This window comes from Salvelinus namaycush, chromosome 12 (assembly GCF_016432855.1).
Source record: "Salvelinus namaycush isolate Seneca chromosome 12, SaNama_1.0, whole genome shotgun sequence".
Classification (NCBI taxonomy): Eukaryota; Metazoa; Chordata; class Actinopteri; order Salmoniformes; family Salmonidae; genus Salvelinus; species Salvelinus namaycush.
In genome coordinates this window covers 12,961,062-12,976,384 of record NC_052318.1, presented here as the reverse complement: position 1 = coordinate 12,976,384, position 15,323 = coordinate 12,961,062, and the positions used below count along the sequence as shown (strand labels likewise).

The 15,323-nt window shown below is 42.9% G+C and overlaps 1 protein-coding gene across 1 annotated transcript in view; it reads left to right on the top strand.

Annotated features, from left to right (window-relative positions):
• LOC120056919 (double C2-like domain-containing protein beta) overlaps nt 1-15,323 on the top strand; it is a 182,149-nt gene that overhangs the window by 134,898 nt on the left and 31,928 nt on the right. The gene's annotated exons all lie outside the window — the stretch shown is intronic.

Below are 15,323 nucleotides of genomic sequence, written 5' to 3'. Positions count from 1 at the left end.
TTTCAGCTTTTATTTCTTTCATCACATTCCCAGTGGGTCAGAAGTTTACTTACACTCAATTAGTATTTGGTAACATTGCCTTTAAATTGTTTAACTTGGGTCAAACGTTTCGGGTAGCCTTCCACAAGCTTCCCACAATAAGTTTGATGAATTTTGGCCCATTCCTCCTGACAGAGCTGGTGTAACTGAGTCAGGTTTGTAGGGCTCCTCGCACACGCTTTTTCAATTCTGCCCACAAATTTTCTATGGGATTGAGGTCAGGGCTTTGTGATGGCCACTCCAATACCTTGACTTTGTTGTCCTTAAGCCATTTTGCCACAACTTTGGAAGTATGCTTGGGGTCATCGTCCATTTGGAAGGCCCATTTGCGACCAAGCTTTAACTTCCTGACTGATGTCTTGAGATGTTGCTTCAATATATCCACATAATTTTCCTACCTCATGATGCCATCTATTTTGTGAAGTGCCACAGTCTATCCTGCAGCAAAGCACCCCCACAACATGATGCTGCCAACCCCGTGCTTCCCGGTTGGGATGGTGTTCTTCGGCTTGCAAGCCTCCCCCTTTTTCCTCCAAACATAACGATGGTCATTATGGCCAAACAGTTCTATTTTTGTTTCATCAGACCGGAGGACATTTCTCCAAAAAGTACGATCTTTGTCCCCATGTGCAGTTGCAAACCGAAGTCTGGCTTTTTTATGGCGGTTTTGGAGCAGTGGCTTCTTCCTTGCTGAGCCGCCTTTCAGGTTATTTCGATATAGGACTCGTTTTACAGTAGATATAGATACTTTTGTACCCGTTTCCTCCAGCATCTTCACAAGGTCCTTTGCTGTTGTTCTGGGATTGATTTGCACTTTTCGCACCAAAGTACGTTCATCTCAAGGAGACAGAACGTGTCTCCTTCCTGAGCGGTATGACGGCTGTGTGGTCCCATGGTGTTTATACTTGCGTACTATTGTTTGTACAGATGAACATGGTACCTTCAGGCATTTGGAAATTACTCCCAAGGATGAACCAGACTTGTGGAGGTCTACAATTTCTTTTCTGAGGTCTTGGCTGATTTCTTTTGATTTTCCCATGATGTCAAGCAAGGAGGCACTGAGTTTGAAGGTAGGCCTTGAAATACATCCACAGGTACACCTCCAATTGACTCAAATGATGTCAATTAGCCTATCAGAAGCTTCTAAAGCCATGACATCATTTTTGGGAATTTTCCAAGCTGTTTAAAGGTAGTCAACTTAGTGTATGTAAACTTCTGACCCACTGGAAATGTGATACAGTGAATTTTAAGTGAAATAATCTGTCTGTAAACAATTGTTTGAAAAATTACTTATGTCATGCACAAAGTAGATATCCTAACCGACTTGCCAAAACTATAGATTGTTAACAATTCTTTTTTGGAGTGGTTGAAAACGAGTTTTAATGACTCCAACCTAAGTGTATGTAAACTTCCGACTTCAACTGTACATATTACCTCAACTAACCGGTGCCCCCGCACCTTGACTCTGTACCGGTACCCCCCTGTATTCGTCTCACTATTGTTATTTTACTGCTGCTCTTTAATTACTTGTTACTTTTATTTCTTAATCTTCCGTATTTTTTTTTTAACTGCATTGTTGGTTAGGGCTTGTAAGTAAGCATTTTACTGTAAGGTATTGTATTCAGCGCATGTGACGAATAAAATTTGATTTGATTGGGTCCAATTTTGATTGCTAACACGGCCACAATTGTGAAGAGGTCACCACGTGTCTCTAAGCCTAGGCACAAAAGGAATCAAGTCCAATTTTGTAGGCTTAAATCTGTTTTATCCAATCATGCAGTCTCCTTTTAATCAACTTCTTATGGTGTCAAGGGCGGGATTGCACGCATAATTCTGTCAAGAGTCAATGATGTGAAAAAGAGACACTTGTTCCTCAACAGAGGGCACATCATCCTCCGCCTCTTTGTCACAGTGTTTATCCTGTTAGTGGGGCTTTAATCGCGTTGCTGAGCGCTCTGCAATATTGTAGAGTTTGGGATTTGTTACCCATGACTTGCCAAGCATTGACTCTTAAAACTGTTTGTGTAATGCCATAGTGTTTTCCAGTCCAGGATCCAGATTTTGTTGCGGGCTGACTTCTATTCGCTGCACATTTTGTAAACCACCCCCTCGTTTGTGTCAGCGGATTTAATGAGTTAGCAGCTGAAGTGTTGGGAGGAAACCAACTGCTTAAGGTGACCATGAGCATGGCACACTCCTGGGACAGGTGTTTGCCACTTGACAGCTTGAAGTAGGGAGGTGGCAAAAGAGGTCTCCTAAATCCCAACACATAGTCTGTGGGATTATAATTAACTGTCAATCACCCAGAGTTTTTGTTGTTGTTGCTAGTATGACATAGTAGAATTATCGCCATTCACCCAGTGATATCACCCCTGCCATAAAGGAGCTTCAGCACTGTGACTCACACACCCACCCTCCATCCCCTAGTCATCAATTGATTAAACTCCACTGAACCCCTATAAAGTGATAATGATGAATGCAGAGCAGCAGCTCCTGTTTAGCCTGTTGTGTGTGTATTCAATAGGAACAACAGAAGCAAATGGAACAAAACGGGAAGGGACCTACCTGAATTTGTCCAACAAAAACTCTTGTTTTCATAGCAAAATACTTTCCATTGAAAAACGTTTTGCTATGGTGTGCGCTAATGAATACACCCGTTGTCCCATATATGTTTGTGCTATCATGCCAAATATGATAGCACAAACAGATCTGGGACCAGGCTAGCTCCAATTACGTTAAACAAGTCAATGAGTGATGGTGCATGATAATGCCGCAAATCACAAAGGTCATTTGGCCCATCAGTAGCTGTATATGACACTAATGACAAAAAATCTTTACTAACAGCTAATTAGCATTATTGGTTTAGTGATGACCCTGATGAGTTAATTAGCCATCAATAATGACAATTTCAAAAAATTAAATAAGTGTAGGTGTCTTCCATCCTTTTTGTTTGAGCAGTGTATACTATACAGTACATAAGCAAAACAATTGTCAGGGGCAAACGTGTCAGGGAAATATGAACTCTACCCTCATCCCAGGTCTGTGTGAGCTTTAACTAACTCCTCTCCTCTCACTATCATTGTTAATATGGCATAACAACATCTATAGTCAGAAGGAGCTGGCTGAGGCACATGTACTGTACAGATCTGGGACCAGGCTAGATCAATGTACTCTACATCAGAGTTCCTATGTTCATCCAGGACTTTATTTCAACCTGTAGAGATTATCCATATGTTGATACAGTTGAAGTCGGAAGTTTACATACACCTTAGCCAAATACATTTAAACTCAGTTTTTCAAAATTCCTGACATTTAAACCTGGTAAAAATTCCCTGTCTTAGGTCAGTTAGGATCACCACTTTATTTTAAGAATGTGAAATGTCAATAATAGTAGAGAGAATGATTTATTTCAGCTTTTATTTCTTTCATCACATTCCCAGTGGGTCAGAAGTTTACATACACTCAATTTGTATTTGGTAGCATTGCCTTTAAATTGTTTAACTTGGGTCAAACGTTTCGGGTAGCCTTCCACAAGCTTCCCACAATAAGTTTGGTGAATTTTGGCCCATTCCTCCTGACAGAGCTGGTGTAACTGAGTCAGGTTTGGGATTGAGGTCAGGGCTTTGTGATGGCCACTCCAATACCTTGACTTTGTTGTCCTTAAGCCATTTTGCCACAACTTTGGAAGTATGCTTGGGGTCATTGTCCATTTGGAAGACCCATTTGCGACCAAGCTTTAACTTCCTGACTGATGTCTTGAGATGTTTCTTCAATATATCCATATAATTTTCCTACCTCATGATGCCATCTATTTTGTGAAGTGCACCAGTCCCTCCTGCACCAAGCACCCCCACAACATGATGCTGCCAACCCCGTGCTTCACGGTTGGGATGGTGTTCTTCGGCTTGCAAGCCTCCCCCTTTTTCCTCCAAACATAACGATGGTCATTATGGCCAAACAGTTCTATTTTTGTTTCATCAGACCGGAGAAAATTTCTCAAAAGTACGATCTTTGTCCCCATGTGCAGTTGCAAACCGTAGTCTGGCTTTTTTATGGCGGTTTTGGAGCAGTGGCTTCTTCCTTGCTGAGCCGCCTTTTGGGTTATTTCGATATAGGACTCGTTTTACTGTAGATATAGATACTTTTGTACCCGTTTCCTCCAGCATCTTCACAAGGTCCTTTGCTGTTGTTCTGGGACTGATTTGCACTTTTCGTCTCTCATCTCTAGGAGACAGAACGCGTCTCATTCCTGAGCGGTATGACCGCTGCGTAGTCCCATGGTGTTTATACTTGCGTACTATTGTTTGTACAGATGAACGTGGTACCTTCAGGCGTTTGTAAATTGCTCCCAAGGATGAACCAGACTTGTGGTGGTCTACATTTTTTTTTTCTGATGTCTTGGCTGATTTCTTTTGATTTTCCCATGGTGTCAAGCAAAGAGGCACTGAATTCTGACCCACGGGAATTGTGATATAGTGAATTATAAGTGAAATAATCTGTCTAAACAATTGTTGGAAAAATTACTTGTGTCATGCACAAAGTAGATGTCCTAACCGACTTGCCAAAACTATAGTTTGTTAACAAGAAATTTGTGGAGAGGTTGAAAAACTAATTTTAATGACTCCAACCTAAGCGTATGTAAATATGTAAACTTCCGACTGTATGTGTCATCCTTTTATTAGGTACAGGTGATTTCAGCCCATCTCATTGATTAGATTCCAAGTTTTATCCCCGGGCATTAGAAGACTGTCAATTATTTTTCCTGGAAAAATGACCCTTTTCCAGGAAAACAAGCAGTATTTCAATTTTTTCAATGGAGCAGTGAGGATAAAAATACAATTTTGAGTGCAGTGGCATATCCCATCCCTGCATCGAGGTATGTTTTCTGACCCATATCTCGCGCCAGCTCCGCTTTGTATTAATTTAAACATGATTGCATTCTGACCTCAGTGCAGCTGAAGTAGGGTAGGGAAAGTATCTGCTGGCAACATGGAAGTTAAACCTGTATTTGCATCAATGCAACTTGTTCTCAGAGGGAAAGCTGTCACCAAGGAACCAGGCAAAATGGCGGACGGAAGACAGGGTGGTGCGGCAGGTGCCGCTTCTCATTCAAATGCTGTAATTTTATCTAAACCATCAGGTGTACGCCGACCCCAGCTAAGTAACTCATGCAAAGAGTTAAAGCGCAATTATGTGTTTTATCTCCAGTACTCTGCCATGATTGTCAGTTATGTAGCTGCTCTACTGATAATCTCAGTGCATCCTTGCTGGGATGACACAATCAATCTACTACCGGAGAATATTAACACCAAACACATTGGTTCACCGTTCCACGGGAGCGGACAGTACACAGCATACCATAATGTTCTGAATAATGGCCAAGTCTACCTCGCTCCTTATTCTACTGAACCGCTTAGGCGCAACAAACACAAGTCCAACATTTATCGGAAACTGTTAAACTACCTGTTCACTACCCTCCTGCTCTCCGGGGATGTGCAACTCAATCCTGGGCCCAACATCACCGAGCCAGCGATACGCACCGGAGTGGAAAGCGGTGGATGGCCTCGTCCACTGATCGTCGCCGCTGTGGAAGTGGGTGAGTGCTATGGTCCTATGGTTTCTCTCGACTCACCCGGCTCCAGGATAGATTTTGACTCTTCAAACATACCAAAGTCGCTATATGCGATCCCTGACTCAGCTTCTGGTACGCAAGCTGTTTTAATTAGTTCCCCGCATCCAGTGCAGGCGGGAGGGATTGTTAATTGCGCTACCGAACTGCCCCTAATCAAAACGAAACAAAACGGCCTAAACCCAGCCGTCAGAAAACACAGAAAATTTAACTTTTTTCAATGTGTCAATCACTCTCGAGTCATCTGGGACCCACGAGCTAAGCCCAAGGGACTACTAGGGGGGCATTTGAACATTCGTAGTGTCATTCCAAAAAGTGATCAAATTCAACATCTACTCACAGACTCCAACCTTGACTTTCTCTGCCTCTCAGAGACATGGCTCCATAAAAACTCCATCTGCTGCTTTGATTGTGCCTGGCTACAATGTTTTCAGGAGAGACAGGACTGAAGGAAGAGGAGGGGGTGTGATGATTTACATTAAAGAACATATCCGATGTAAACAAATTGAGTGGTCATGTGATAATGAACTAGAATGTATTGGCCTGAACATTACACTGTCTCCCCAAATGTCTTTTACCCTCATTGGAATGTATAGGCCACCTTCCACCAAAAGTGTGTTTTTTGATCAGTTTAATAACATGCTTAGGGAATGTGATTTTGGGAAAGAGGTCATCTTAATGGGAGATTTTAACATTAATTATGAAGACAAGTGTTGTAGGAAAACTCTCAAACGGATCACTAATACCTTTGACCTTACACAGCTAGTTAAAGGGCCAACCAGGGTGACTTGTTGCTCTAAAACACAGATTGATTTGGTGTTCAGTAATAAACCAGAGAGAGTGACTAAATCATTCAATATGGTTACTGGGCTATCTGATCATAATCTGACACTTATAGCCAGAAAGCTGTCTAAGAGCAGGTTTAACCTCTCTACTGTTAGAAAGCCTGATCAACTAAGAATACCTAAGAGTGAATTAAGCTATTTTGAAAACGCAATTAAGGGAATTAACTGGAATGATCTCTTGTCCTATGCAGACGTGGAAGCTGATAGTCAAGTTTTTCTATCCACAATCCAGACTACATTAAATGGTTTCCTAAAGAAAATCAAATCCAAACCTGGCCAAAAGAGCACTCTTCCTTGGCTAAATGGAGAAATCTGGAAATTGATGAAAGAACGAGATTATTATCTAAAAATAGCCCTAAGATCCAAATTAGAGCATGACAGACGTAGGTTTACCATGTTGAGAAATAAGGTGATGAAAGAAATCAGACAGGCCAAGGCAAACTTTTTTATTAACATAATTGGTGAAGCAAAGGGAAATTCTAAACTGATCTGGGAGAATCTAAAAAAGTTAACAGGGAAAGACCATAGTAAAACTGCAAAAAGACTAGAAATCATGGTGAATAACAATCTAACACAGGATGCAGTCGAAATAGCAATAGCCTTCAATTCCTACTTTAGTGACTCTGTCAGGGTACTGACACAGAACCCCTCCACTGGTTTCTTGGGCTCAGTGCTAGTAAATGATGCTCAACCTGTCTTCATCATAAGGGAGGTTTCTGAGTCAAAGGTGGACAAGGTGATTAGCTCACTAAAGAACTCTAAAGCCAAAGATGTGTTTGGGATGGACTCTACCTTTCTTAAAAACTACAAAGAGTCACTCATTGGCCCCATTACTAAGGTCACCAACACATCTATTGGTCTCGGGGTGTTTCCAAGGGTATGGAAGTCGGCCATAATAACGGCCATCTTTAAATCAGGCGACCCTGCTGACGTGAGTAACTACAGGCCCATTAGTATACTACCTGTGGTGTCAAAGGTTGTTGAAAAGTGTGTAGCAGAACAACTGATTGCCCACCTCAACAACAGCCCCTTCACATTACATTCCATGCAGTTTGGCTTCAGAGCGAAACACTCCACAGAAACGGCCAACTGCTTTCTTCTGGAAAATGTGAAGTCCAAGATGGACAAAGGGGGCGTTGTTGGGGCTGTGTTTCTGGACCTAAGGAAGGCTTTTGATACTGTTAACCATGAGATTCTCATCACAAAATTGTCCAAGTTCAACTTTTCCCCCGATGCCTTGAGATGGATGAAATCATACCTTGAAGGCAGAACTCAGTGTGTCAGAGTGAGCAATGAGCTGTCGCCCACTCTTAGCTATGATGTGGGTGTGCCCCAAGGGTCAATACTGGGGCCCCTCCTGTTCAGCCTGTACATTAATGATCTGCCTTCTGTCTGTACTGGGTCTGAAGTTCAAATGTATGCAGATGATACAGTGATATATGTGCATGCAAAGAGCAAACAACAAGCTGCACAAGAACTCACTACTGTAATGGTCCAGGTTACAAAGTGGCTCAGTGACTCGTGTTTGCATCTCAATGTGAAAAAAACTGTTTGCATGTTCTTCACAAAGAGGGCAACAGATGCTACTGAGCCAGATGTCTATGTGTCAGGGGAGAAGCTCCAGGTGGTATCTGATTTTAAGTACCTTGGCATCATACTTGATTCCAACCTCTCTTTTAAAAAGCATGTGAAAAAGGTAATTCAAATAACCAAATTCAACCTAGCTAATTTCCGATTTATACGAAATTGTTTGACTACAGAGGTAGCAAAACTGTACTTCAAATCTATGATACTCCCTCACTTAACATACTGCTTGACTAGTTGGGCCCAAGCTTGCTGTACAACAGTAAGACCTATTCAGTCTGTCTACAAACAGGCTCTCAAAGTGCTTGATAGGAAGCCCAATAGCCATCATCACTGTCACATCCTCAGAAAGCATGAGCTCCTGAGTTGGGAAAATCTTGTGCAATACACCGACGCATGTCTTGTATTCAAGATCCTAAATGGCTTGGCTCCCCCTCCACTCAGTATTTTTGTTAAACAGAAAACCCAAACATATGGCAGCAGATCTACAAGGTCTGCCATGAGAGGTGACTGTATAGTTCCCCTAAGGAAAAGCACCTTTAGTAAATCCGCTTTCTCTGTGAGAGCTTCCCATGTCTGGAATACACTGCCATCAGACACACATAACTGCACCACATATCACACTTTCACAAAATGCTTGAAGACATGGCTAAAGGTCAATCAGATTTGTGAACATGGTCCCTAGCTGTGTGTTGCCGCTTTCCATGTCTGTTGTCTGTAACTTGTGAGGTGTGGAAACACTTTGTTGCTTTTATGAATTTTGTCTTGCTGCTTTTTGTTCTATGTTGCTCTGTCTGTATGCTACGTCTTATTCCATGCTGCTATTGTCTATATTGTAATTGTTTTTAATAACCTGCCCAGGGACTGCGGTTGAAAATTAGCCGGCTGGCTAAAACCGGCACTTTTACTGAAACGTTGATTAATGTGCACTGTCCCTGTAAAAATAAAATAAACTCAAACTCAAACTCAAACTCAATGCTCATGGGCAGTGGTGATTGACATTTAGAGGCTTGGCTATTTGTTTAATTAATAGAATGGCCACAGAGTATGTCCCCTCCCTCCCAGACACTTGCTTCAGAAGGCAAGCTATTTACAAAGCATCACTTCTCTAGTGTACTCGCATCTACATACATGCAAGTCAACAGGGTAATTAGCTGTAGCATTTGATATAGCTGCCACTCGTCAGTGGGACATTCAGACAGCGGTCCAGTGGCAATGGCCTCCAGTGGGAGGATGGCATTGGACCCCTCTTTCTGCAAATTTTACATTCAGCAGCTGCACACCTCACAAGGGGAGAGGTCAGTTGTCACTAGATCTCACTGGGGGCTAAGGCAAGTAACAGAGGCAGCTCGCCAATGTAAAATGGTCAGTAGATTATAATCAAAACACAGCAAACCTTTTCCTAAAATTGAAGTTACACACTGATAAACATAACTAGTGGGGAACATTACCTGTAAGTTGTTATGAATTGTTATGAACTCTGTTAAGCTTCAGGTGTGGTGGTAGAGGTTATGAAGCTATGTGATATCAGGACTGAGTTAAGAGACACCTGGCTGAGATAAGGCAGAAAGTGGATGCTATTCAACTGGCCTGGTGAAAGCCTTGTCAGTCAGGATTGTTTTTTACATGTTTGTTGATGAAAACCTATTTTTGACTCTCTTATGTGATGTGTGATGTGTATTCATGTTGTTTGAGGGAGTCTTTCAGACAAAACACACACAGGTGCTGACATTTGCCAGTCTGGTCACTCTGATGTGATAATTTTTGTTTATATTTTTGTGTTTGTAATGCGTTTGTTTTGTGTTTGTAATGTCCATGTAATAGTGTGTGAATGTGTGGCTCTACATTTGTGTGCATGTGTTTGTGCATGACGTGAGTGCATGTGTGTGAGAGACGGGTAGAGACGGAGGGAGACAACGAGTCATAGAGAAAAGGGGATAGATAGACCATGTCTGTGTGAATGTGGTGTGTTGATTAGGGAGGGCCCACCTGATGATTCACGAGGCGTTCACACTATGGCCTTAGACTGTCTCTGCCTGTTGCTATGGAAACTACCATCTCCTTTATACCGGCCTCGCCTTCGGGGGTCACCCTTGTCCTTCATGTAAATAAATACTAAACAATAAAAGATAACTGGACAGAGAAGTCTAACCATGTGATAACTTCCAGTCCTCAAGTATGGTGATAAATAATTTGCTGATTCAGAATGCCTTGGCTCTCCCTGGCCTATTGATTTCCATGAAACCAAATCTCTCTGATAAAACTGGATTATTATGCCTGGCTGCCACACCTTCCAACCCAATAGCCTGTTCTCGCCAGTGTGCATCGATCAGAGTAGATTGGAAATTAAAAATGACATTGCCATGGTGAGGCAGAGGAGGGAATGAAGGGCAGGTGGCATTTATTTAAAAAAATGTATTAAAAGGAAATGGAATGTTTTTGGCCCTAGGGTTTCACCTCTTTAGAGTCTGCCACCCCTGTTACTCCTTGGTGCACCCAAATGAAAGTTCCAGAGGAGAGTTCACCAGGAGACATCTTAGGAATCGATCGGCTTCGCATTTCGTATAGTTGATCCTCCAACAAACAAAAAAACGATGCATATTGTAGATTGGGCTCAGCAGTTGTTGAGTAGTAGTTTGCTCTAAATTAAGCAGACGTGCCAAAAGAGAATGGATCAACTTTAGTTAACTTCCAGGTGCCTTATTGTGTAACTCCCCAAGAAGCAATGGTATGGTTATGTTGATCCCTGGGAAAAATTGTACACTATGTAGGGAATTTTCCTGGCTTCCCAGACTCCTTGTACGGCCAAACGCTATGCCACACCCACGGATGTTAGTTTCTTCTCCTCAATGAGTCTGGATCTGGGTACCTCCCCGATTTCTAGAACACAAATACATTCTAACCTTTCTGATTGGTTACAGAAACCGATGGAGATGGGCCAGAGCCAGAACACTTGGGTAAAGCGGCATTTTGAAAATCTGTCTTTAGCTTTGATACTCTGATTGGTTAGAGATGATCTAATCACAGCTGACTTTGTTTTGTACAACACCCCTCATTTTGACATCACCACAAACAACTTCAACAATGGTAGTCTCAGACTAAAATCAGTTTGAGTCGTCAGGCAAGTAGGGAATAGGGTTGGTGGTATTCCAGACACAGCCCTAGTCTTAGCCTGTTAGCTTGTCTGTATTCATAAGTGTGTCACTACCACCTCCAGCAATTTGCAACCTTTCTGTTGTGCTTTGATTAGAGAATTGACCTGTTAGAGGTCGGTCCGTCAGCTCATTACAGCTGGTTCCAGGCAGAGATGGCCTGTATCCAACTCTCTCCAGTAACCCTCAGGAGTTAGTCGGAAACCTAAAAAGAAAGCCCAAACCAAATCACCACTGCCTGCTAAAGTTCCCCAGGAAAAAAGGTTAACATAGCACAATAAAACATGTTCGTCAGTTAAAATGATAAGGGCCGAATATGTGACTGAACTAATATCATACTGTTCTTGATTCCCCTGACCACTACAATTACAGTATTCTACGTTCTACGTCCCGTGTCTTTTAAGTGGATCGATCCCACATGATTCTCATTATCAGACTCATCCTCTGCCAATCCTCTGCCTCATCCTCTGTTTCCTCAGAAGGCTCCGAGCAGGGGTGCCGTTTCGTTCATGCACCAACCCCTTTGGCCACGGCCGTGCAGTTGAGTAGATTTACTGGGCCACGGGGCAGCCGCGCAATGGGATTATGTCATCTCGTTTACAGATTTATCTGAATTGTCAACAGAGATGGCTTGCATGGCCCGGCGCTTATTGATTCTCACTGAGTTATATCAGAGAGGACCAAGTGCTCTCAGATTTGGGGTTTCATATTTGTGGTCGACTGGTCGTCCATCAGTCTGTGTTCGACTAAGCAATCCACAGGGCCGAACAACACATTAGAACACAGAATGACAAAGGATGAAATCCCTCATGAAATCCAATCAAACCACCTTAAAATTATTTCAGACACTCCAACAACCATAATGAGAAGAAAAAGGCTAAATGAACCATACCCCCCAACCAGCGTGTTTCACTCAAAGCTGGGTAAGTGGAGGTAATCGATCGGAGTTAAGTTAGATGTATGAAGCTGCAGCCTGAGAGCATAGGAACATACTGTACTGTACTCAGTCCTACCAAATGGGAGAGATGAGGAAAAGGCCCTGCTCCGTAGAAACATTATGAGACACTGAGAACTGCAGAGGCTCAGCAGTCAGGCCACACACTGCATTAACATTAGCCTCATCTGACAGCTTCCCAGTCAACCGCCATTGCTCTACTCACTCTCTCTTCACGAGTGCCAAGAGTGAACAACTGAACATCAGAGAGGCACTTTAATGGGGGGGGGGGGGTCGGTGAGGCACGGCAAGCAGAAACTGCTGACAGAAAGAAAAGTTGGAGTGAAAGTGTGTGTGAGAGTGAAAGTGTCACGGTTCCACCTGTCACCAGAGAGCGGCAGAGACCGTCCTAGAGACATTAACGACGCTCAGGTGTGTCCTATTTACTCGTTATGATTTTCCTGTTAAAAGAGGTATGTTTTCTGTTGTCCTTTGCAGAAGCTTGAATTGGTTACTGTGTGTGGTCGTTTCCTGAGTGAGTTCTTGAGACTTAGGGGGTTTTTTTTGTTGTTTTTTTCTTCCCTTTCCCGAGTGTACTGTGATCCTGTGGCTACCGTTTCTCAGTAAAGTATTATGTTTATCCTTAACCACTGATTCCTTGCCTGGTCTCTTCTCTGCACCTGGGTCCAACCTTACCATGTCACAGAGAGAAAGACGACAGACCACCGGATCCTCCTCTAAACACCTATGACAGCTATCTTTATGGCACAGTTGTCTGCCTGACTGCTCCTCATTCAAAGTTCTTGATTTGATAAATAGCCCTTTTATAGTACAGTATGGAAGAACGATGTGCAGAGTCTGCACATTGCAAGATTGTGTGCTACAAGTTGAACTAGTGTGGGCTAAAGCCAGGCTGCAGTACAGCGTGGGGGCGGTTCATCAATAGCCTTTCCCAAAAATAATGAAAAGGCTATAGTCAACTTCATGATTCTACAGTATCAAAGAGGTACTTCAGTCATAAAGCCTGTCCTTTAATGTCGAACCTGCCACCCTAAGGCTGCGTTTACACAGGCAGCTCAATTCTGATATTTCTTTCACTAATTGTTCTTTTGACCAATCAGATCAGCTCTGAAAAAGATCTGATGTGATTGGTCAAAAGAACAATTAGTGTAAAAAAATATTAGAATTGGGCTACTTGTGTAAACGCAGTCTGTTTTTTCTGAAGGGTCTGAATTTCTATTCAGTTCTCAGCAAGGCCCAACATGCGTGATTCTCCAGGACAGAGTTAGTGTTGTATAAATCACATTTATTTGCCGCTCTTAATGAATTGAACTTGCATTGATTAAGTATAATGAGACACGTGTTAAGTTGCAGCTCATCCGTGAAGAGTTGTGTTTGTGTTTCCCCCTTTCCCCCGCGGGAGTCAATCAAATATGTATACGGTTCTTAAACACTACTGGGTGTGTAGTTCACTATATAGGGAATGTGGTGCCATTAGAGACTCAGACACTGTAGTGATCTGCTGTTCACTAGTCCCAGTGTACTGACCCTCAGTCCCACCAACGATTCACTAATTATGTTTGCCCGGGGCAATTCACAAATTAATTGTGTCACAACGATAAGCTTGCTTTAGCCTAGTTTTCAGCATGGATGGACAGATATGTACGCTATGTGTGTGAAACTTAGGAGTGGTGAATGATGGCTTGGTTTCAAGGCTCTGTTGAGCAGGGCTTCAACTTCAACTTCAACGAACACAACATTACCCATTCTGATCCATGGTTTGTTCCGTTTCAGATAGACATTCAAATGGTTCTCGTTTGGTAGAGGGGACTGTTGCTTGAGTCAGATGTGGGACATCCTCAACCAGTGAAGGTGAACAATAGGTCCATTGAATGTTACACCTTCTTAGTAGTAGGAGATCAGATCAGACCGTCAGATTTGTCATTCAAACCTCCTGCGAGCTGGTTGCACGTCTGTCTCTGACCTCTAGTCCAGGCCACCTGCCATCTGTTGTAGGGGATAGTTGTATGTTCTACTTAGTCAATTTTGACCCGATTGATCCTGATTGCTCTGTGAAACATAAGCTTTCACCAATCATATCAAACACAATGTTTTCTCACTTACTGACCTCTGGGTAATAGGTTAATGTGGGGTATTTGATAGACTCTTCCTGGCCTCCCATGTGGTGCAGTGGTCTAAGGCAGTTGCTAGCTGTGCCACTGGAGATCCTGGTTCGAGTCCAGGGTCTGTCGCAGCCCGGCCGTGACCGGGAGACCCATGGGGCGGCGTATAATTGACCCACCGTCGTCCGGGTTAGGGGAGGGTTTGGCCAGCCGGGATGTCCTTGTCCCATCGCACTCTAGTGACTCCTGTGGTGGGCCGAGCTATGCGCGCTGACACGGTATATCCAAAGATATACATTTCACTATGTGTGCGTGTGGGGATGCTTAATACATTGAAGTGGGCTGCGACTCCTATTTAAATTAATGTCATTTCTCTTTTTGGTAATTTATTCTTGGCACAGAAAATAGAGGCCCACAACTGATGACAGCACCAAACAAAGATCACTGAATTCAGTTAATTTCAAATCACTGCAGAGAGCAACCCCACACACATACACTTGTCAGCCTCCAGCGACAATCCGAGTCACATTAAACCATAGCACCGCCTGGAGTTTGATAAATGGCATTTGCACTTGGATTTAAACTGGTGACATGAAAATAGAACTCTTTGGCCATGCACACTGGTGGTTTTGGCATCTAAAGAAGGATGCAGAAAATAACTTCACACCTATTGAAAAATATTGTGGTGGATCTTTGATGTTATGGGGCTATTTTGCTTCCACTGGTCCTGGAGCCCTTGTTAAGGTCAATGGCACTTGGTCGTAAGTTGACCTTCCAGCAAGACAATAACCCCAAGCACTAATCAAAATCCATAAAGAAATGGTTAATTGACCACAAAATCCACATTTTGCAATGGCCATCTCAGTCTCCGGTCTTGAACCCCATTAAAAACCTGTGGTTTGAATTGAAGAGGACAGTCTTTAAGAGCAGATGAAGGATATCAGGGATCTGGAAAGATTCTGTTTGGAGGAATGGTCTAAGAACCCTCCCAATGTGTTCTCCAATCTCATAAAACAT